Source organism: Talpa occidentalis, unplaced genomic scaffold (genome assembly GCF_014898055.3).
Source record: "Talpa occidentalis isolate TD23 unplaced genomic scaffold, MPIMG_talOcc4v2.1 talOcc4.4, whole genome shotgun sequence".
NCBI lineage: Eukaryota > Metazoa > Chordata > Mammalia > Eulipotyphla > Talpidae > Talpa > Talpa occidentalis.
In genome coordinates, this window is record NW_023604295.1 from 102353447 (window position 1) to 102377538 (window position 24092).

The 24092-nt window shown below is 48.8% G+C and overlaps 1 long non-coding RNA gene across 3 annotated transcripts in view; it reads right to left on the minus strand.

Annotated features, from left to right (window-relative positions):
- Window positions 1-2689: 2689 nt before the first annotated feature.
- LOC119257755 (uncharacterized) overlaps window positions 2690-24092 on the minus strand; it is an 80067-nt gene continuing 58664 nt past the window's right edge. For 2 of the 3 annotated variants that reach the window (XR_008553958.1, XR_005128111.2), the window contains 2 exons: window positions 5035-5221; window positions 2690-3111 (listed from right to left, as the gene is read on the minus strand). This is a non-coding gene — a long non-coding RNA (uncharacterized LOC119257755). Of the gene's footprint in view, window positions 3112-5034; window positions 5222-12337; window positions 12383-24092 lie in introns of all 3 variants that reach the window. The other variant, XR_008553959.1, reaches the window with a different exon arrangement.

The following is a 24092-nucleotide window of genomic DNA, read 5'->3' on the forward strand; positions in this document are numbered from 1 at the left end:
GGGTCTTTCGGCCCCTCCTCCTCTGCCAAATCCCCACCATTCTCTGGATTTAGAGGAGGACACAAGCTATTCTGTGGGTGGAGTCTTGGGGTCAGAAAAGGAGAAGCTGAGCCCCAGGGTTTGGACCAAGGTGGAGAGGAATGGCTGAGCAGCGGCTATGGGTGTGTGAGCCCAGAACCAGCCCTGCCAGATGGCTGACCCATGAGGCAGGCCCAGGCACTGCCGGCCAGGTGGGCCCCAGCCGTGGGAACAGCAGGTGGAACCAGTACTCCCTCCACCCCAAGAGAGCTGCTCCTGCTCAGCCTTGCCAGCCCTGGATTCCCTCTGGGAACAGGCCGAGGCAGGGGCAAGGGCAGGGTGGAGGCGGCACGATTTTTATCAGGACAACAGTTCCCAGTCAATCCCAAGAACAATCTTGAGTCCCAAGAACAATCACAGGCTTCAGTCCAAGAGCGCTGTGCTCACAGCCGGCAGGAGTGAGCCATGGGGGGTACGGAGAGGGGGCAGTTGCTGCTCTCCCCACCGTGTGTTCCTCTGATAAAATTTCACCCTCTCAGATCACCTCTTCCACTTTTACTCATTCAACAGGTATCTGTTAAGCACCCACTATGTGCCAGACACTATTCCAGGTGCCGCGGAGATAGTGAGAAATAAAACAAACACAACTCTGCCAGCAGAACTAGACAATCAGGAAACTGAATCCATTTTAGAGTGTGTTAGAACAATAATTCTTAAGGCCTCTGTGGCACGAAGCATCCTTTCCCAGTCTGTATCTGGATTTCCGGGCAATGTCAAATTGCTATAGATATATGTTCTCTCTAAAAACTGTAGCATAGAAGTTTCTATGCTCCTGTTCTTGCAGTATGGGTCCACACTATGTGAGAAGCTGATGAGAGTTTTGGGGAGCAACAGAGGAGGACAAGAGAGATAAAGAATGTAGAGCAAGTTGGCAGGGCCGAATGGAGGCACAATTTAAAGGGGAATTATTTAAGAAGGTGACATTTAAGCAAAGTTTTGGGGGAGTTAAGTGGGTAAGCCACTGTATCTAAGGAGGGTGTGTTCAGATAGGAGCTTTAATAAAAGGCATGTTTTATAAACTTGGACTTTGGCTGAAGCCTTCTTGAGAGGTGAGGAGCAGGGAACAGAAAGTGAAAAAGCATTATAAGGGAAACCTTGGGCAGGGAGGCCTCCAAGCCCAACCCCCTGACCCGAATCCTGCAGGGCCTACAGCTCCCTGAAATGGCTCCTGCTCCCTGGGCCAGCCTGGGAACATCCAATTCCTTTCAGAACTTTGTGCAGTGTCTCAGGTGTAAGCAGAGCTACCCTGGAGTGCCGTGATCCTGAATGGGAACATCTTTCTCCTGTGCCTGTTCTCCCTCCTTCCAGAGCCTCTTCCTCAGGAGACAACTTTCAATGCATGAATAGGAACTACCACCACAGGCCATAGTCTTGGTAAAAAGATATTGTTTTCCATGTTCCCTGTATCTACCTCTAGCTCGGGGATAGATATAGAGGTGCTGCTAGCCCAGGAGGTAGTTGGGGCCCCATCCCTGTGTGCACATAGGTACAGGGCCATGACCACAGGGAAGGTTGCATTCATCTGATTTGCTTCTGCATCTGAGCCTGGGTATGTGGCACAATGGATTTGTGATGATTCCTTCCTCTGTTGAACATGCCTTCACAGCTACAAATGCACACTCAGTCACATGCACACTTCCATTCCACGCACACACTCAATGTAACACAAATTGCCAGGCTTGCCCACATACATACTTACCCACAAACACCCATCATAAATTCTCGTATACTGTGGGCATGAATACTTACACATGAATACTACACACATGTGCACCCCCTCCCATACTTTTATGGGCCTGCACCTGCACCCACACCAAATACACATTCCCAGAAATGCATACAATGTTCCAAGCACATGGACTTATTATCCCTCCGAGAGAGTTTCCACTGGTGTCTACAGAGAGTGGCAGACAGAAGAATGGGACAAAGTTCATTAATGTATGCTGATAATCCCCAAAAGACAAGCAGAAGGCTTATCCCCTCACCAGAAGGGCCAGACTAGGGTGGGGCCAGGTTGGGGCAGGAGTATGTCAGAGCTCCAGGGTGCTGACTCAAGGCCAAGGGCATACAGCTTTGTGCATTCCCGACAAGTAGGTCAGCATGATGACCAGTACGGACCAGTATGCTTGACTGGAAAAGACTTGGGGGGAAACTCAGCCACAGCAGGGCAGCAGGTATTAAATAGGTATTGCTGTCTATTCCAGCCCTGGGTCAGGTTCTGCACAGTACAGTACAGTGTATATGGGGAGGGGAAGAGGCAATGGCTTAGGAGGGGCTCCAGCATGAGAAGGGTGGTGGAGGAGGTGGACACATTGCTAATATTCTTATTGCTGAACATGCTGCGCCAGACCCTGCACTGAGTGTCCCCCGTATATTATCTCACAGAATACAACGCTGCAGGTTAGATATTATTGCTTCCATTTCACAGATGAGGAAAGCATGTTCAGGGGACTTAAATAAATGACTCTAAGTCCCCACATAGTGTGGGCAGAGCTTGATTTTGAGTCAAGGTCTGTCTGACTCCAGAGCTCAGGTGCTTTCTCTAGTCCCATGATGAAAGTAACCGGCCTTTCTACTGCCAGCAAGAGGAACCCAAGGAGATGTGATAACGAAAGGCGCTGTGGTAGCTTAGACTGGGTCAGAGCACAGAGAAAGGACATCAGAGACAAAGTAAGGCTATCTGAATACAGCATGGACTTTAGTTAATGATAATGTATCAATATCGGTTCTTTGATTGCGACAAATGTACCGAACCAATTAAGATGTTAACAATAGGTAAAACTGGGTGCAAGGTACAGGGGAACTCTTTGTACTATCTTTGTAATAAATTCTACAAACTAAGATTGTCCTGAAATAAAAAATTGGCTGGAGAAAAAACAAAACTTGCATTTCTACCAGAAGCAGGAAGCTGTAGATACCTTACATTCCAAAGTGCAGCCCGTTCCCAAGGCCTGAAACGGCTCCTCTGATGAGTGTCTCTCCCTTTTCTCAAAATGAGAGGCCATCTTGGACTTCATACCACTGAATTCCCACCTACGCAATTAGAAGTGCAGGCATTCATTGTAGGGCTATTATGGGCAAGGCTCCCAGAATCCCCTCCCTAAGTGGAGCAAAAGGACGCCGAAGGCAGGCAGGCAGGCAGAAGGGCATGGAGTTCTAGGGTCCTAAACTGGCCAAAACTGCTGAGACCTCAAGTCTGCCTCTCCTCCCTGATGTAAGGACTGGTCAAGCTGACATCGGTTTCTCAATGGTTCCCACTAGAGTGTTGCTTTCGAAGTATCTGTCTTGCAATTCCTTTGTTAAATTTATTCCCAGGCATTTTATTCTTATATAATATTACTACTACTATAATTGTTTTCTTGATTTTATTTGAGGGTGTAATGGTAGGAAGGGCACAGAGCAGGATCTCTATGATCCGAGCAGATGGGTAAAGGAGAGTCCTGGAGACCTCAGCGGCTTTTTCAGGCTTTTTTTGGGATTCTGCCAGGTATACGGAAGGTAGGGGTGCCAGGGGGCCGGGAGGCTGGAATCTTAACTCTTCCTGGGCTCTCTACTGTTCTCTCATGATCTCATTCTCTTTCTGGTTCCATTCCGCTCTCTCGCTTCTTTGCCTTCTTGTGGTTCTGTTCCTCTCGAGTCCTGACCTTATATGCCCAGTATCTTGGCTCAGGTACGCCCACCTATGCAGGCCCACACCCTACTCCAGGTGTCCGCCATCAGGCATGCATTTAATCTAATGGCAGGAGGGTAGAAAAGCCTGATACTTTTTACTTACCCTACAGAGGGCTTTTCATGACTGGTGGACAGAAACAATATTGGCTTCTTTTCTCATCACCTTGTTGTACTCATTTACTAGCCCTGATCATTTTTAGTGAATTCCTTAGGATTTTCATATATAAGACTGTAGGGTAAATGAAGATTTCTCAGGCTTTTGCGCCGTTGGCCTCTGTGGCTATCACTTGCGGCCTTGAATTCAGGAAGGGTTTGAGAGCGTGGGCTTGGGAGGTGGGCTCGGGGTACACATGCCTGATGGAGGACACCTGGAGTATGGTGTGGGCACACCTGAGCCTGGAGGTCGAGGCTATAAGAGTTCCAGAGAGGATGAGGTGGCAGAGACCAGTGGAGAGACCTTGGGAGAATGCTGGAGAGTCCAGAATGCTCAAGATTCACCAGGGGACAGGTAGGCCTGCCAGCCCCAGCACCCCTGCCTGCCCTGAACCTGGTTGACTCAATACAAATTGTGTAGAGGGCCTCCCCGGTGGCGCAGTGGGTTGAGCGCTGTGCTGTGAAGCTGTCTGCAGCCTCGGCAGTGCGGGTTCCATCCCGGCTGGCTGGCGAGAATCCCACATGGTGCCGCAGGCCTCTCCTGTCACACCTGCTGCTCCCCTCAGCAGTGTATTTCAGTCAGTCTGCCTGTTCTGTTCCCTCTTCTGTCTCTGGTGAATCCGCTCATCCTCCTGCGCCTCTCGCCTGTACCCCAGCTCTTGTATAAAAATAAAATAAATCTTTTTTTAAAAAAAGATCATTAAAAGCCTAAAAAACCACTGAGGGCTCCAGGACTCTCCTTTCCCTGCTCTGCCGTACTGCCTGCCTGCACTACAAAGATCATGTCATCTATAAATGGAGATAGTTTTACTTCTTCCTCTGTAAGCTGGATGCCTCATATTTCATTTTTTTGCCTAGTTGCTCTGGTTACAACCTTGAGTATGATGTTAATACCCTTGTCTTCTGGATCTTTGGGGAAAACATTCCATTTTGCACATCAGGGATGAGTTAACTACATGTATAGCTACCCTTCATGAAACTGAGGAAGTTCCCTTCCATTCCTGGTGTGTTGAGTGTTTCCATTATGAAAGGGTATTGGATCTTATCAAGTCTTTTCTGTGACCATTGAAATGATCATGTGGCTTTGTCCTTAAGTTTATTAAGATAGAGATGTCTAGATGTTAAACTCACCTGGCATTCCTGGGATAAAACCCACGTGGTTTTGTATCTAATCCTTTTTATAAGGATAATTTTTGCTGGTCTTTCATACAGGACTTTTCCCACAGGAATATAAGCCCAGGAAGGCAGAGGCCACATCTCAGCTCATGGAGGAGTGTCTACCCCACTAGCAGTGCAGGTGCAGCAAGTACTCAGTGAGCTGCAACAAATGAATGAAAAAAAATGAATGCAGATAATACAGGATTTTATGCGCCTCCAAAGAGCCCTGTTAGAAATAGTGCTCATTATGTTAATCACCAATGTCTGAGTGCATTTAAGCCATGTAAACCACAAAGGCAGGGAGAGTTAGAAGAAACACAAACACTAGAGAAAGCCTTTCCCAGGTGAGAGGAATTGTGATGTGGTGGATCAGTGAAGGTCATCTCACTTGAGGACCCAGACTCAGGATGTTGAAACGTACGGAGACTTGGTGCCCTCGCTTCACGTGAAGCATCCTCCCCCCCACCCCACCCCGCCGCCTAGGGAGGCAGGGCACATGTTTTCATGGTGGTGACATGTGCTCTCAGGCTCCTGGGAGGGGAGGAAACATGAGAGTCAGGTGGGTGTGTGTGAACAGAGGAGGGGGCATTCCTGTACACAGTGGTAGCCAAGCTTTCCGCACGGACAGGTCTGACCTTAATGTAACTCTTGAGCAGTTTCCTGCAGTTCATCCTGAAACTGGGCTATTAACCTGAACTTCTGGGAACTGACATGAGGATTAAATGAGATCATGCATGAGGTCCCCTTAGCCTGGCACAGAGTAAATAGGGACATTATTGTTTTTATGGTAACTTTTATTGCTTTTGATATTCCATTTAAGCCTATCCGAGACCCAGAAAGCATGAGTCATCCCCCCTACCCTCTCCAGAAGCAGCAGCAGCAGCATCAGGAGGAGGGTACCACCCTCACCTCCTGCCTGGACACAGACAAAAGCTTCTTCATGACAAGCAAGCAAGAAAGTTTTTTCCTTGTCTCCCTGAATAGGAGCTTTAGGGGCAAGGAAAGTTGTCCTTCCTCTTGACCTTTCATTCCCTTTCCATGTGTCAGGCTGGCTTTTGATTTCCACTGTAAAAAAACAACCCATATAACACAAGGCAGGGGCACAAGAGGGCACCATGGGAAGAAAGCTGGGCAAGGCCAGAGAGCTGGGGCAATGGCCCCTGCCTGGCAGCTCTAGCATTGGATCCCAGCTTCTTCCTTCCCCATGAGGTGGGAATTCCTCTCTGGGTTCTGGCATCAGGTCTGAGCTCCTTATCTCCTCCATACCAGCCTTATCAGAGCAATTCAGTGAATCCACCAAGAATGTATTTGCTGCCCTTTCAGCAAGAAGAGCGCTTGCAGGGCTGGCCTTGGGCCCTTCCCTTCCAGGAAGCAGATCAGCAGAGCAAGCTAGGTCAGAGCAGACTGAGCTCTGGCCTGAAATGCCTCCAAGATCAGGACCAGATGTGCCCTTCAACCCAAGTGAGAGGTGAGCCCCTTCTGGATCTGAGACCTCAATCCTGATCACCTCACAGACTCCTTAGTAAGGGTGTGGACTCCCACGTGGTCACACATGGAGTTGGGTGAGACCTTGAGGGAAAAAGAAGAGTAGTTGGCAACATAGAAGAAGAACTGAGGCATCAGGGGAGCATGAGGACTGAGCGGTGAAAGAAAGGGTCCTGGAAAGAACACTGGGTCTGGCCATGTGAGGACAGACCACAAATGATGCTCCAGAGCAAACTTTCATAGAGAAAGTGTGAAGTTTGTTTGTCTGGGATGTTCACTACAGAATAGCTTATAACAGTGAACAATTGAAAATAAATGCAAGGTCCAGGGGCCTTCCTGGTGGTGCAAGGGGTTAAGCACCTCACTGTAAAGCAATCTGCAGCCTCTGCAGCACGAGTTCAATCCCCGGCCAGCCAGGGAGCAACCCACATGGCACAGCAGACGTCTCCTGTCTCGCTCGCTGCTCCCCTCAGCAGTGTATTTCAGTCAGTCTGCCTGTTCTGTTCCCCACTCTGGTGAATCCTCTCACCATTCACACCTCTGGCCTGTACCCCAGTTCTTGTATGCATAAATAAATAAATAAATAAATAGATTAAATTAATAATACAAAGTGAAAATCAAAAGCAGCAAGCAACTATAAACCAGAGACACACTACGGGGTGGGGGGGGCGGTTGGGAGAGGCAAGACTAGGGTAAAAATAAGGGAGGGGGGGTGCAATTGTATGGGGAATATAACCAAAATGAAAATGCATACATTGTGCAAAAATGAAAAATGATGTAAGAATTATATAAAATAAAATATTAAAGGAACAATGATATAAAAATATAGAAAATTTTAAAAAGATGTCATTTTTACTGTTTTGTTTGTTTCTTGTTATTATTTTTGCTTTTCTAAATAAATAAGAGTACAAGTTAAAAAAAAAAAAAAAGAAATGCAAGGTCCAGCCATAGAAGATGGATAAATAATGATTCGGGCTTGCAGAGGTGAAAACCCAACAGCTGGCAGGTGGCTGGGGGAGGAGAGGAGGGGTGAGTAGGCAAAAGCACAGAGGATTTTTGGGACAATGAAACTGCTCTGTGTGATACTCTCATGGTAGACGCATGTTATCATACATGTTGTCCAAACCTATAGATTTTACACCAGAGTGAGTCCTGGTATAAACCATGGACATTGGGTGGTACAATGTTTTCATGTAGGTTCATGAACTGTAGTAAATGTGGTGGATGTTGATAGAAGGGAGGCTATGAGTGGGGTTGGGGCAGAAAGTGTATGGGAAATCTCAATCTTGCTGTGATGTGAACCTAAAATTATTCTGAAATAATGAAGTCTTGGGGGGAAAAAAAGCAACCATCATTGCTCACAGGTTTTATTTGGCTTTTAAAAAGAATGGGATTGTTTGCCAATATTTAAAATATTGAGAAATTTTAAAGAAAAAAAATCCAATGTCCAGACTCTCCTGAATACCAGAAACTCAGCAATTCTAGGCCCTCATTTACATTTGACAAAACTTTGACTGGACTAATAAGCAGCTGCTTCCTTCAATGAGGAAGTACCTCCAGCTGGTCAAGATTTCTACCTAATCAAAGTCAATCATGCAGATTCACACTGTCTCTCTCAGCTTTGGGTGTTGATAACTCATGCTATTCCATGTACCTGGAACAGTCTCCTTTTTCACATTCTCATCTTTCCTCATCCACTCCCCAGTCCTTTGCTCTGCTAATTTCTTTTGATCCCACAGGAATTAGCTTAAATAGCTCCTCTTCCAGGAAGACTTCCTTGACTATCCAGGTGGAGTTAGGTTGCTCTCATGTTCTCATTACATCCTTGTAAAACTCTTCCCTAATGTCACAAAAGAAATATTTCTGACAAATCTCCCTTAGAAGAATTCAACTTAACAAATGTAGAAGGAATGAGGAAACACAGAATCACCATTAAAACCAGATCTCTGCAGACAAAATCCACCTATATATATTAAGCCTAGTGGGTGGAAGTTAAAGAAAAAGTATGTGTAGAAGTCTCCAACATTCTTCCCCAAAACATTTTTATTAATGAAAAAGGGGGGAATGATAACTTTAGGATGGAGAAAGCTGACCAATTTTACCTTAAGTAGGTGGTCGAGGTTAACATCCCCAGTAGTAAGATTTATTGACATTGTGTACCTCCTGATAGCATGCACTGGGACGCACCCCAGTTCTGTGGCATCCTTTCCAATAATATATAACCTCCATCTAAATGATAAAACACCAGACAAACCCAGATTAAGGGCCTTCTATGAAGTAACTGCCCAGTACTCTTAGAATATCTCAGGGTTGAGAAAGACTGAGGAACTGTCACAGGTTGGAGGAGAGTAAGGAACCAGGACAACTACATGTAATATGAGGCACTGGATTAGATCCTGGAACAGAGAAAAAATGATACAGATAGAGAAGAAAATCTGTATTGAATGGTATTGAAACCATGCTAATTTCTCAGTTTCAGAATTGTGATGGAGTTGTGGGAGATGTTAGTATCAGAGGGAACTGGGTGAAGGGTATAGAACTCTGCCTCATTTTTGAAGTTCTTTTATAAGTCTAAATGATAGCAAAATAGGAAATCATAAAAGTTTTATATTAACTATGCCAAGCATATTTAAAGTTCTGCACAGCTTTTATGAATAGAAAGAGTGCGCACACAAGCACAAGCATGCAATGCATTTCAAAGGCAGCCATGGGCACCGTGCCTGGCAGGAACTCCTGGAGAAGCCACAGGTGTCTGAGCCTGGACAGTGGAGACTCAGCTGCAGGGGACCACAGTAAATGAGGGGAGAGGTATGGAAAGATGGGGTTTTTCCCCTCTGCTTCTCAGTTTCTCCCCCTGCCAGCCAGCCCTGCTCTGAGCAAAATTTTTGAACTAGCTATTAATTTCCTAGGGCTATTGAAAAAACCACAAACCAGGTGCTTAAAACAATAGAAAGTTATTTTCTCACCCTTCTGGGGTCTAGAAGTCTGAAACCAAGGAATCAGCAGGACCACGTCCCTGCAAAGGAGAGAGTCCTTCTTTGCCTCTTCCTAGCTTCCAGTGGCTCCCCACAATCTTTGGCATTTCTTGATTTATAGTTGCATCACTACCACCACCACCCCTATCTCTGCTGCCATTATCACATGGCCTTCTTCACTGTGTCCCCACTGTGTCTCTGTATCCAAATCTCCCTTTTGTTTCTCTTATAGGGTCCATTTTTATCCATGATGACCTTGTCTTAATTACATCAACAATGACCCTCTTTCTACATGAGGTCACATTCATAGGAACTGGGAGTTAGGACTTCAACATATCATTTTTTTTTAAAGATTTGTTTATTTTTGCATACAAGAGCTGGGGTACAGGCCAGAGATGCATGGGGGGCAGGGAGAGGATGGGAGGATTCACCAGAGACAGAGTGGGGAACAGAACAGGCAGATTGACCGAAGTACACCACTGAGGGGAGCAGCAGGTGAGACACGAGTGGTCTGCTGCGCCATGTGGGCTGCCCCCTGGTTGGCCAGGGATCGAACTCGTGCTGCAGAGGCTGCTATTTCTTCACAGTGCAGTGCTTAACCCCTTGCCCTTCAACCAGGGAGGCCCTTCAGCATATCGTTTTTGTTTTTGGTTTTGGTTTAAAGATTTATTTATTTATTTATACAAGCACTGGGTACAGTCAGAAGCACGGGAGGGTGAGAGAATTCACCAGAGCCATAGTGGGGAACAGAACAGGCAGACCAATGAAATACACTGCTGAGGGGAGCAGCACATGGCAGGAGAGGTCTGCGCGCCATGTGTGACCCTTGCCAGTGGCCGGGGATCGAACCGGTGCTTCAGACGCTGCAGGCAGCTTCGCAGCCCAGCACTCAACCGCTGCGCCACCAGGGGAGGCCCAGCATATCATTTTTGAACACACAATTTAACCCACTACAACTAGGAACTGCCCTATGCTCATTATCTATTACCATGTATTACTAGATAACATACCATCTCAAAATTTAGCTGCTTAAAACAACCACCATTTTATTCGCTGTGATTCTGTGAGCTAGCAGTTGGGACTGGGCTCACGTGAGGATTCTTTTGCTAGTCACCCTCAGTCTTTAGCGTGGCTATGGTCTTCTGGTGTTCTACTGAGCCAGAAGATCCAAATGGGCTTATTCACATTTCCGACTCTTGGTGCTGGCTGTCATTAGTCAGCAATCCTCGGCTTGGAAGGTATTTGTGTACTCCACAAGGCCTCTCAGACCCCTATAGGCTACCCAAGCATGTCCACACATGTCCTGGTAGACTGGAAAAGAACAAGTGCAAGAGCAGCAAGGTCTCTTGAGGACTAGGCTGCTGTATTCTAGTGCTCAAAGAAAGTCTAAATCCAAGGGGTAGGGAGATAGATTCTACCTCTTCATAGAAGAAGCAGCTGAGTCACTTTGCAAAGGGACATATACATAGTGAATGGAGGAGTTCTTAGAGCCATCTTTGCAAGCAATCTAACATAGGCTGGGAGTTCTGGGAGGATAAGAGGAGCAGATTCAGACCTTGCTCTTAAGAAACAAGCAAAGCAGCTGACCAGGATGCACTGAAGAAAGCAATAGGAGTTAAGGCACAGGGAAATACAGTGCCTCCCTTGGTGTGTGTAAGGGAGGTAGGAGGTGAGCACTGAGCTTCTGGCTCTGGTCACAAGCTCAGATACTTGTCGCTGGGCTCATAGTCTAACTCTAAAGCAAGGATGGCATAATCCCAAATCCCCAAAGAAGCACTTAACATTCTCACGTACAGTGCTAACTGAGGCAAGAAAAGATTTTGAAATAAGAGAGTGGGTGCAGAAATGGACTTGGAGTTAACCCTTGGCAGAGTCCACTTTCCCCTCCCTCCCAGGCAAATTCTTGCCCTTTTCTCTGGTGACTTCCCAAGAGCAATCAGCTGCCCATATGCAGGTGGGAGGGCAGCCTCTAAGGGCACATGTCTTGTATGCCACACGGAGATGGAATCCTGACCACATTTGTTCTCAGTGCCACTTCAAACCTATTTCCTCCTCTGTGAAATGTGGGCTCACAGGTTTTGGTAAGAACCCATGAGAATGGTTCGCAAACACTCCAGAAGCTGCACCACATGAGAAGTTGTACCATCTGCAAGGCTGTGTATTGGTCTTGGCTCATTCATTTACTTATTCATTTATTCTCTCTTACAATGTTTAACTTGTTTTCCCTGGGCAGCACCTCCTCCTGGAATCTGCATCTCACCCTTCTCCAATGATAGCTTCATGGGGACTGCCATCTCCCTAGCTAGCCCCCTCATGGTGGCTGGCCCAAGAATGGGCAACTGCATCAAGTAGGATCAATCAACACTTTTCCTGGGATTCTTAAACCTGAGAAGTGACCTAGCTACCCTATGGTTGTGGAGCAGGAAAGCTCCACGGTCATTGGTGGTGACGTCCCTTACCATAGGGAGGAAGGAGGGGAGGGCAGGAGATGGAGATGAGTCCTGGAGCTGTGTCAGGCCCTGGTTCCCCTCCCTCTAAGTCTGCCCACACCTTCCTCTTCCTGCAGTTGTAAGACTTTTTCCAAAGAAATTTCCTTTTTGTCTAAACTTGTAATCAAAGAAATCTTGACTATGACCATGTTTATTCAGCAATTCTGTTTGTCAAGCCATGGAAATACAACAGAAAAGACCTGGACACCCTCTACTGGGAAGTCATAATCTAAGGGGGATGGTAGAGGAGACACAGGCAGCATGATGGGAGCTGCCTATTGTAGCACAGAACTAGCATGTTCCACTTTGCTTAGTGGAGGTGCCTACCCTGGGCCTCCGGCTGTGGGTCAGTCTCCCTGAAGATGGCAGCACCTGGGGGGAAGACAGGGCATGTTTTAGACAAATCCTTAACAGCTTGTATAAAGACACAGGCTGTGGATTGACACAGCCCCACTGGGGAACAGAGGCATTTCCTAGGACTGAAGCTTAGATGGAGAGAAAGAGAGAATCACATCAGAAGGGCCTATGAACCAGGCTTGAAAGCATGATGGGAGTGGGCAGTTGCTGAGGACCTGAGTGCATCCAAGGTCATCCTTAGCTGGTGTGAGATGTACCAGGTGAGACCCAGGGGGTGGCAGGACTGCTCACCAGGTGTAAGAGTTATCCAGTTTCCACTCACAGCATTTACTCTGCCCCTTGGGTGTTCAGCAGGTAAGAATGGCTCTCAGCCAGGTAGACAGCTCAGCCTCCTCTAGCAACCTCATGCCTGGGCCCTGTTAACAGGAAGGTACAGGGTGGGGGGGCAGGAAGTCACACGGTGGGTTGTCTTTGCTGTAGGTACCATCCCTCTGTTCCCATGAGAGGACGGGGCAGCGCTGGCAACAGACTCATCAATGCACAACTTCAACCAAACAATGGCAAGGGAGCCCTTTGGTTCAGTTAGGAGGGAGGCAGAGAAGTGAGAGGGGTAGGACACAGAGGAGCCCTCGCTACTGGGATCAACATGGAAGATGTCAGTTCCAGCCCAGAATGCCTCCAAAGTGCCCTCAATGACCAAGAACCCTCATTGAGGCTCAGGGACCTAGAGCAGTAGTGGCCGGGACTGCACCGCAAGCAGGTGGCTGGCAGAGCAGTGTGGGCCCCACCATCAGACAGGCGAGCATGCTGCAGGAACCTGCAGGGTGGGAAGAGCTTTGCTGCGAGAGGCTGTCACCCTGGGATCCTCCATGACTTGGCCTAAAGGGTAACACCTGGCTGGGGAAAGGTGGGAGCTATGGACCTGCAGGGAGGAACTACATGGGGCCAGAGCCACTCCCCTCCTGGAGCAGCAAGTGGTAGATGAGCAGGACTGAGCTGGGGGCTGGGTGACTTTGAGTACTAAGGCCAAGTGCTCAAGTTGTTTGGGGCAGAGGGAAAGGGAAAGTGATCTACAGGGTGGAGAAGAGCGAGAGGTGAGGCTGATTTTGACCACTCAGGAGGGGTTCATAGGCAAGGCAGAGTTGAATGCCATCCTGATTGCCAAGAGGGCACCAGGGCAGAATTGGAAGCAGGGAGTGGCAAGATCAGTTTTGCATTTTAAGAGGTGGCAGAGACTCACCCTGTCAGCATGCCGCCTCACCCCAAAGTCCACAGTGCTATGCACTCTGGTATTTCTTTGGCAGTTCCTGCTTCAAGCTCCCAACAGTGACCTAGAAGGACTGGGAAAGGCAGCCAGGGTCCTGGGCAGGTATGTTGCCCACAGGCAGGTCCACCCCAAGGCCACCCACCCCAGTAGATTCCCCACTGGGCAGTGACCATGGGAGGATCAGGTCCACACTTGCTCAGAATCCCTGAGCATGGGAAGAACCCTGACTGGCAGGCCTCACCCAAAATGGAGTCCTCCTTAGCTACCTATTGGCTTCTTGAAATACTGGGCCTGGCCTGCAAGTGTTTCCCATCCTACCAGGACTTCCAGATCCTGGCTTCCTGTTGGGCTGGTCTAGCTGAGTTAAAAAAAAAAAAAAAAACCCAGGGTCCCATTTTGGGCCCTGCCCTCACCTGTACCTGTATCAGTACTGCTGCCTGCCTGCCACCTCAGGCTTCCAGAGGGTTCACCTAGACTTTGGTTCCTTACCAGCTCTCTGGGGCACTCTGGTTCCATCAACTATCAGGCAGTCGGGACTGGACTGTTCTGGGCACTCTCCTCCCCTATGCTTGCCTCTGCAGAGCTCAGCTTCTGGCAGCAATGCCCAGGTCCCCAGGACCAGCTTCTGCTGAGGGCACATCACTGGCCCTCTGTACAGCCCCAGCTGGTGGAAAGGTAGGGAGGTGGGGGTTTCCCTATCCCATCCCCCCTTGCACAGGCACCTGCCATCCAAACTCCGTTGGCCCTTATGACAAGGCCAAGCCAAAGTCTGGGCCACTTCCTCCGTGCTCCCAGGAGGGGGGTTTTCTCCAAGTGGGGCTGACATGAGGACATGTGATTCATCACTTTCAGCAGCAGCAGGATGACACAGTCCACAGCTCCCTGCAAGAAGGGAGAGTTAAGGGGGTGCCAGGAAACAGGCAGAGGGGGTGAGAGGGAGCAGAGAAGCACATGTCGAAGCACCACTTTCCGCTCCTCCTCCACTGCACTGGGCACAGAGGGCGCAGCAGCCTGACCCGCGGGAATTCACCCTGGCAAGAGGCAGAGGATAAAACTCATAATATATGAAGCAGGTGTTTCCCAAGTAGGAAGCAGAATTTCTACAGGAACATGGAGCAGAGACAGGTGATCCGGGGTAAGCCAGAAAACCCCACAGAGGAAGAGTGTCTTGGTGGATTTGGTTAGTGAAAGAGGAAAGAAGCAGCTGACCAGGGTGACAGCAGGGCCAGGGCAGCAGGAGAGAAACAGGTCTCGTTGAAAATGGTTAGAGTAGAAGACTGGGGGATACAAGATGGGCCTGGAGAGAGGACAACACAGACCCCAGGAAATGCTGGTGGCCAGAAAGGGGCTCTTGGACACCTTTGAGGCATAGGGTTCCTGCTGGGGCTCCTGGACATACTTCCCAGGATTGTGCCCTCTGGGGTGCTCACTCTTGCTTCTGTCCCAGTAGCCCTAGGCCAAAACTACAAGGCTAGCGTGAGTCAAGTGTCCTACACTATATCTCCCAGGCCACTCAGCCAACCTGTGTTCACTTCCACTAACCGCATAAGGACCTTATTTTGCAAATAGGTTCCGAGTGGGCAAGGACCTCATCTGAAGTCACATGGCACATCAGGCACAGCGGAGGTTCATGGCTGTCCAATCCCAGAACTCTGGGCAATGTTAACAGGTGTCACACTCACGTCATCGTGTGCACAACACATTCCCGGGTCATGTGATCTTGGGACATGACGGCTTAAGTAAAATCAAGCAGGCACTTTCCTGCTGGAATTTTCAGAGGCTTTAATGTGTTCATGGGTGCTAGGGGATGTACAGCCAGGGGAGATGCGTCTGGCCATGGAATTCTTTAGTCCCCGATGGAGCAACTCTTTCCAAGGAGTCCACCTGGGGCCTACGGGTCTGGACTGCAGACTTGGAACCTGACTTTGGAAGCCTCATTGCCTCCTGCTTTGTGTGTGCTCACTTTAGTGCTGCCCCTGCATTTGGAAGGGTTGGCTTTTCCTTGGGGGTTTTACATAAACTTGGGTAAAGGAGAACAGGGAAATGGACATCCTGACACCAGCCTTCACAGGAATGCTTTCTGGTCTGTGCACCTGTGATCATCTGTGTGGTTGTGTCTGTGATATAAGAAGAGACACTCCCAGACAAAAAAGCCATTCAGGGGGTACCGAGGGCACCAGCATATTTGGGGAAGGCTAGCAGGAAGTAGTGACATTTTATTGTGAGGACTGAGTGGGGAAAGGCTCGACAGAAGGAGGAAGCGATGGCTACAGGACGCACGGGGGCTGAGGTTAAGGCCAGAAGAGGCCAGAAAAGGGAGCTGGTACAGGATATTATCCAGAAGGGAGGTTATCCAGAAAGGAGACGTTATCCAGAAGGGAGGTTATCCATAGGTTATCCAGAAGGGAGTGGACCTGGGGGCATCAGAAACACAGAAGTCATGTGAGACAGAGGTGACAGTCGCTCCACAAACAACCCATCCTAGAGTCATTCCCAACAGAAGATATTCCTGGCATTCCTTCTTCTCTGTGGGCTCCTGGGGCCCTTCCCCCACCTTCCCCACCACTTCACCTCAGTCACTGCCGGTGAATTCCTGTCTCATTCTGCTGGGCTGTGCCAACTCTGCCCCAGCTCATGCTGCTCTTGTTTGACCTTGTTCCCTGCAGCATCCTTGACCTGGTGTCCCACCTCCCCTGGCCCCTGCCGATGGTCTCCCCTGCCCAGGTAGAGAGGCTCCTACCAGGCTGCTGCCACTTTCCTCCTTCCCTACCTAACCCTCAGCAGAGCCATCTGCTCCCACCATATCCCTGCTCACCAGGCACTGCCCCTGCACATTTAAAGAGGGCCGCGGTTCTGGGCACCAAGCAACGGTGAGTCATCGGGAAAAGGCTGGCAGGTAGTCCCTGACTCAAGAGCACACAGGAAGTCACTCTCTCCTCAGCCCAGTCTGTTCTCCTTCCTCCTGGCTCCCGGGGAAGGGCACAGGAGAATGGGGAAATCCACCTCTCACATCCCCAGGCCCATCTTGTATTCCTTGGTCCTCTACTCTAGCCAATTTCAAAGACAGCCGTTTCTCTCCTGCTGTCCCGTCCCTGCCCTCACCCTGGCCAGTAGTTTTCCCTTCTTCTTGCCTCCTTTCACCAACCAGGTCAACTAAGATGCGCTTCCTCTGTGGGGTTTTCTGGCTTCCAAAGGTTGGTCCTTGTAGTCACCCTGACGGGGATTCTTGATGCTTGTTTCATTCCCAATAGGTAAAGCCCAAAATTCGCCTGGGGAGAGAGGGTAGAGACAGCAGGAAGAGCGCTGCTACCCCTGCCCATCCTGGGGGTGGCCCAGGATCCTGAAGGCTGCTTACGGCTGTTGTCCCCTCTGCCCTCCGGGCAGGGCTGGCTGCTCCCAGGGCTCTGCCTGACGCAGTCTTTCTTTGATGTGTTAGTCCTTTGATGTGGCTGTCCTTCTGCCACGGAGAGGTGGCCTTTCTGATCCCTGCTGGGATCCTGGGGATGGAGTCACCAGCACCAGTTCCTTTTCCACACATGCACGCACGTACACACACGTGCACACACACGCATGCACACTACCTAACACCTAGTAGCACTCTTTCCTTGGAATTCTGTCTCTTGGCTCCCATGAAGGGTCAAAAGCCTCAGCACCTCCTGATTGCTGATTGAATTTTTTTAAGGATTTATTTATTTATTTATACAAGCACTGGGTACAGTCAGAAGCGTGGGAGGATGAGAGAATTCACCAGAGCCAGAGCGGGGAACAGAACAGGCAGACCAACGAAATACACTGCTGAGGGGAGCAGCGGGTGCGGCAGGAGAGGTCTGCGCGCCATGTGGGACCCTCGCCAGGGGTCAGGGATTGGACCGGCGCTGCAGAGGCTGCAGGCAGCTGGGCAGCTTCACAGCCCAGGGCTCAACCACTGTGCCACCAGGGGAGGCCCACTGATTGAATTCTTATAGGCATGGTAAGTACTTTATACAATTGTTCTAAAATCCTATTATCTCAGCTTCTGAAGAGCCTCGGTGACTGGTCCTGGCTGAATACGTGACTTGCCACCCTAAGGCCCTCAATCTCAGGAATGTGGCAGAGAGCCCTGGGTCCCAGGTCCTAGGGCAGAGAAGAGAAATGTGTGGGAAAAAACACAATGATAACACAAATAGAAAGGAACGGTCTTGACCACACAGGATAATTGAATGATGTTTCAAAGAAAAACAAAGTCAAATTACAGAGTTGATGAGCCGGGAGGAGTTCAGGGATAATTTTGCTCATTCTTTCTAGCCAGCACTTACCACATTAGTAATTTTACACTTATCTGTGTTATTATTTTCTTAATTCATTCAACAAATATTTACTGAGCACCCACTGTATGCCAGGCACTATTCTAGATGTTTGGGCTATTTCAGTGACAAAGCAAAGAAGCTGCCCTCTGGGGCTTGCATTCCATGGGAGGAGAGGAAGAGGCAAAAGCAGTAAACAAAATACTGAGTAAAGAAAAATGACCAAAAATGTTTAAAGGTGATGAGAAGTGATGTTGGAGTAAGTGGTATTGGAGGTGGGGGTAATTGCCGGCTTCAACAGAGATAGCAGAGGGGAACTGGGGGAGGCACAGGCCAGAAAAGGGGCAGCTTGAGCGCCTGCCTGTAGAAGGAACAGGTAGGAGGCTGCCGGTGGAGTGCAGAAGGGATCACCTGGGGCCTGCTCACTGTTTGCTATAAGTACCTGGCTTTTCTGAGAAAAAAATGGGAAGCATTGCAGGGCAGAGGAGTGGCATGATGGGACTTCACATCTGTGAGAGCCCTGGGAGGGCAGGGTTGGTCTGACCCCATGCCTAATGCAGGGCATGGCACCTGTCAATAAACACCAGTGGAATAAATGAATGAATGAACTAGTCCAAGTTGGATATTATGCTCACACCTTCCCAGAGAGATAAGATCGTAGGTATGTCTAGACACATCGTAGGTATGTTTCCAATCTGGTCGTTGTATCCTGACCAGAGAATCATGGGCATGTTACCCAGGAAATTTTTCAGAGTCCTCAGACCCAGGCCCCTCTCTAAAAGTCCTGATTCCCAGGTTGGGTGGGGTCCAGCATAAGTATGTGATTCTCAAGTAAACCAAACCCTAGGTGAGAAACATCAATCTAGACATTCCCACCTACTTCCAAATACTCAGCATCTGGCATCATATCCAGCCCCAAGGCACACATCGAATAAATGAATAAATGCTTGTTGACTGAATTCATGGATGTCTAAGTGCATGAAGATATGTAATTAATGGCCATTTTCCATTTTCAACTCTGATTTTTGGAATTTGTAAATAAAAAGCTTTCCAGAGAATGAGAAATCTCAAGCCTTTGCTGTCTGTTCTTCCCCTCTCCAGACCCCAAATGTGCCACTACCTCTTATCTGAGTCTCTCTCTCTTTCATTTTTATTTGTACAAGAACCGGGGTACAGGCCAGATATGTAGGGGGTGAGAGGATTCACCAGAGACAGAGTGGGGAACAGAACAGGCAGACTGACTGAAATACACTGCTGAGAGGAGCAGCAGGTGAGACAGGAGAGGTCTGCCATGCCCTGTGGGACCCTCGCTGGTCGGCCGGGATCAAACCGGTGTTGCAGAGGCTGCGGACAGCTTCACATCCCTGCGCTCAACTGCCTGCGCCACCAGGGAGGCCCTTGTTTGGGTCTCTTCCCTTTCATTGGCTTCCACTTAGTCTGTCCTTACTGAGGGGAAATAGAGTCAGCCTTTTTCTTCAGGGGGCTCCAGGGGCCCCTGAAGCAAATCATGTGTTTGCAGAGCTCTGAGGCATGGGGCCTCTCCTCAGATGAGAGGGTACTGAGGAAGTAGGCTCCGTCAGCTAGCCCAATGCCCAGAAAGAGAAGGGTGCAGAGGGTGAGGGGAAGGAGGATGGGAGCCCTGAGGCACTCAGAAGGATGGAGGAAAGAGCAGCTCACCTCCCTTTCCAGGCAAGAGGGACCCACCCACATTCCAGGGAAGGACCAAATTCTTCGTGCAGGAAATGGAGGGGCAGGGAGGTTAGTCCTGACTGCCCCTTCCTTTCTTGCTTCTCCCTATCTCAGCCAGCTGCCTCCCTCTGAAGCCTGGGGCCCCGGCTAAGGGTGTCTGGGCCTCACAGATTCCTGGTCTCTTGCTTGCAGGTGCTGGCTGCCAGGGATTTTTGCATGTAAACAGTAAAGAGTCCTTTATTATCTTGACATACTTGGAATTAGTACGGCCATCTTTTTCTCTGCCCAGAATTCAAAAAGGGCCTGAAATTCCACAAGGCATCTGACTCAACTCTATTTTCTCCTTCCTCTTGCTTTTCTCCCCCTTCCCCTGTGACCTTGAAAGGGCAAGCCTTGGGACCCTGCTCTCTGCAGCCAGGCCTGAAGCTGCTGCCACACCTGGTGGCAGGAAGGAGTCCCTTTCTACAGCCAGCTGAAGGGCAACTTTGAACTACAGAAGAGCAGGGAGTGGGTTAGTTACTGGTCCCACACAAAATCAGGCAGCCAGAGGGGAGAATGAGTTAGGTTTCTGAACCTCAGTTTCCTCCTGTGTGAAGCAGGTGTAGTGATAGTTTCTTTATCTCAGGGAGGTTGTGAGAGTACTTCCCAAATAGCTATAATGATTGTACTTTCATTATTAACCATCCATCCATCATATTTCCACTACTGAACAATGGTTCCAGGACCCTGAACCAAATGAGACACGCTCCAGGCCCTCAAAGACCTCCAAGGACACAGTCATGCAAGCAGAAGCTTTGGCTCCACATGACAAAATGGGGTTCAAAAGAGAGAGGGCCAGACCTCTGGGGAGGGCAGAAGGGCTGGAGATTGAGTTCAATTGCGAAAGACCAATGATTTATTCAATCATGCCTAAGTAATTACTCCTCCATAAAAATCTAAGAGGGAGGGATTCAGAGGGCTTCTGGGTTGGTGGATAAGTGAAGTTTTAGGGAGAATCATGGCTGGGAAGATCTGTGCCCTTTTCTGTTATCTTTTCCTCTGCAGGTCTTCTACCTGACTATTCCTGAATATCCTTCTATAGCAAACCACTGAATCTAACTAAGAGAAAGAGAGATATAGTGCGGGAGAGAGAGAGGAAGACAGGATACAGTTTCACAGAGGAAAAGGAGCTCTGAAAAAGGTTTTGAAGGTTGAGTAGGAGTCCTTCAAACAGACTTGGGGAAGGATATCAAGGATTATCAAAGGTGTAGGAAGGATATCAAGGGTGTTGTAGGAAGAAAGCTCACAAGGGGGCAGAGTCCCATCCTAGAAAGACTTGGCAGTCTTGCCAAATAGAGGCCTTGCCACGGGCCTGTGGTAAAAACTTTCCTTTTAGGAAGACCTCTTTGGCTGTAGTGGGAGGATGTCAAGGGGCAGACCCTGAAAGATACAGAGACTGAGTCAGACTTAGAAAATGGATGCAGTTGTCTGGCAGTGGCTCCTAAATTATGATCATCCCCTTGCCTCTTTCCTGGGGTTTCCCATGTCCAGGAACCACCCCAAATATTATTTACTAACATTTTCCTTTATGTTGACTCTTTAACATTCTTATATCTCTTCTGTTATATCATTATAGCCACTGTTTCATTTTTTCCTAATATATATGTAAATGCTACAATCTTACAATGAAATGTCCGTCCACCTGCCACTGGAAATCACCTCTTGACCCCAGGGGCACCTGCCTCAGGCTTTGGGAACCATGGAGCCTGCCAGGCCATGGCAGCAGAGACATGAGAAGATTCAGCTTAGAGTGTGGGGGGCAGCTACTGGACGTCAGAGCCCCTGTTTCAACCTTTATGGCCTCTGGCAACTTTGCTTGGGGGCTAGAGATATGTACCCCAGTTGCTACCCCAACTACAAAATTCCCAGACAAGCCTCCTACCCCATGGTGGCCTGGACTTCGTCGAGAAGATGCCACGTCCTCCTGTCTCAGTGCAAGCTACAGCTCTGCTGGGAGCACAAACAGGTAAATTCCCTTCCCTGATAGCAAAAGAGCCTCAAGCAGCCCCAAGGACAACTCAGCTGTGGAATCCACTGAAAACAACTGCTTTGTGCTGTGTTGTTGAAAAATGTGCAGCAGGGAGAGGGAAAAGGTGGAAGGAAAGAAGGGAGGAAAACACATCAACTGATTTATCTTCACCAGCATCTTGTAAGGGAGGGATTATTGTAGCCATTTCACAAAGGAGGAACCAATGTCATAAACCATAAATTATCTGCCAAGGTAATTTCTATTAAAAAAATAGAAGCTATGATCCAGATCTGTGTGGCTTTAAAGTCACTGCTTTCTTTTAAAACAAAAAGAGTCATGATCACACAAACTGTAACATAGCAACTGCTATTTTTTAAAATCCCCTTCCAGTCTTCTCTTGTTCATGTGCAAAAAAAATATGCAATCTTCCTTTTGTTCACCTTGAATTATGTCATAAACATTTACAATGTTGCTAAATCGTCTTTTCAATAGTCACTTTTACATAATATTCCACCCTGTGGATATATCATGATTCACTTAGCCATCACTGAACATTTGGCTGGTTGCAATGTCTCCAGATTATAAATCCTCCCCACCCCCCATCCTCTCAGAGTCAGGCTCCCCTAACATGAGTCAGGGCTCCCACCTGCCCTATATCTTGCTTGGGGGCTGGAGATACATACCCCAGTTCCTACCCTGATTACAAAATTCCCAGACAAGCCTCCTACCCCATGGTGGCCTCCTACCCCATGGTGGCCTCCTACCCCATGGAAGGCTATGTAGGTCATTGGGGCCTGATCTTGCCTGCCACACAAGGCATTCTAGACTCTCCCAGAAGGTGAGAGCTATTAAAAAGGTCATGGCCTCTGTGTCCCCCACCCGAATGTCTGCCACTGATGGCATGGCCTAGCCCTTGTCACGGCCCCCACCCATTCAGGCTACAAATTCAGAGGTGATGTGGACAGGCAGGCCAAAGACTGGTTGAGATGGGTTCTTGCTACTGCTGAAGACAATCCCATGCCCAGACATGTCAAGGACCAAAAGGTACCCAAGTGACCCGGAACTGGTCAGCAATGATCCCAGCACTGAGATGGGAGTCAGACCCCCACCAAGGATTCAGGCCTCTGCTTTGTCCCTATTCCCCTGAGAGACACCTTCCAGAGAGTTTTCCATTCTCTGCTCCCTCAAGGAACATGGCCACATCCCCGCTGATTGCCCCATCAGTTCTAAGATGGACTCTTAGAAGCAGAAATACTCCTGGCAGGCACATAGACCTGCCAGCCACCTATGGTGGACGACCGAAGAATGCATTTTCGGGATGCTTCTCTGTTTTATCTGTTTGCAAAGCAGATATTTGGAGAGGTTGGGCTCAGAATTGCTTGGTGGTTGCCAGTCCCCTGGGAAATGGTTCACATTCTTAGCATAGTTGGAGCACTGTGAAGCAACAACACTGACTGCTCTGAGTCCTCTCCTCTGAGAAAGATGAGCCACCTCCTCAGCATCTTCCCTCCTTGGACCAGCTCCGTGGCCGGACACACTAGATGTTCTTTCCAAGAAGGCAGGGTGGTGGGAAGCCTCTAGAGGGGCTATTTGGAGAATGAGTCATTGCATTATTTATGCAATTCCAGGATGGAGAGTGCTTTCAGAGGCCGGGCTCTTCGTGGCCCTATCCAGCATAGCACGTCCGGCCCCAGCAGAACCGGCCTTCGCAGACACTTGCAAAAATGTCACTGGGAGTGGCTTACTTGGGCTGGTGGGATTTCAATGATGGTAATGTTTGCATATTTTTTTCTTCTAATAAGGTATTTGTATCATATTAAAACAAAACTAATAAAGTTATTTTTAAATTAATCATGAAATCAAAAGACCCAGGAGCCAGGATGTTTATTTACTTGCTTGATTACTATCCCAGGGGGTAGTATTGTTTCTTGTCAGAAAATCAGAACATCCCTCCTATGGACCCTTTGCCGCAGTCATTTTGATATGGTGCTGTGCATCTGAAGAGGAGGTGGAGCAGTGGCCTCCTCGGGTCAGACCTGTGACTGGCACCCGTTTGGCACAGGGCACACTGGCCAGTGGCCAACAGACACACCCACAGAATTCTCAGGAATGAGCAACGGCATTCCTGAGACCACTGAGTAGAGAGAGTTTCAAAAAACAAGTTGGACTTTATTCAGTCCCTGTTCATTGCCAGGAAATACTGGGAGGGAAAAAATCTCCTTCCATCACCACCTCTGTGGCCTTTGCCCCGGTCCTCTGCCCAGCTGGTGTTGTGGATGTATCCTCAGGAAGCACAACCTCTGAAAATGGCACTGTCTTGGGAAAAGGCCCTCTGGATGGCCACAGCTTCCACTGCTTCCTTCATAGTTTCCTTCATAGTTTTAGGAAAGCACCAGAAGAGAGGCATGGACCGCAGAGGACAAGCTAAGTTGATCACTCTGTGGCTGGCAGAGAACTGCTCCTGGGAAGTGACTCCAG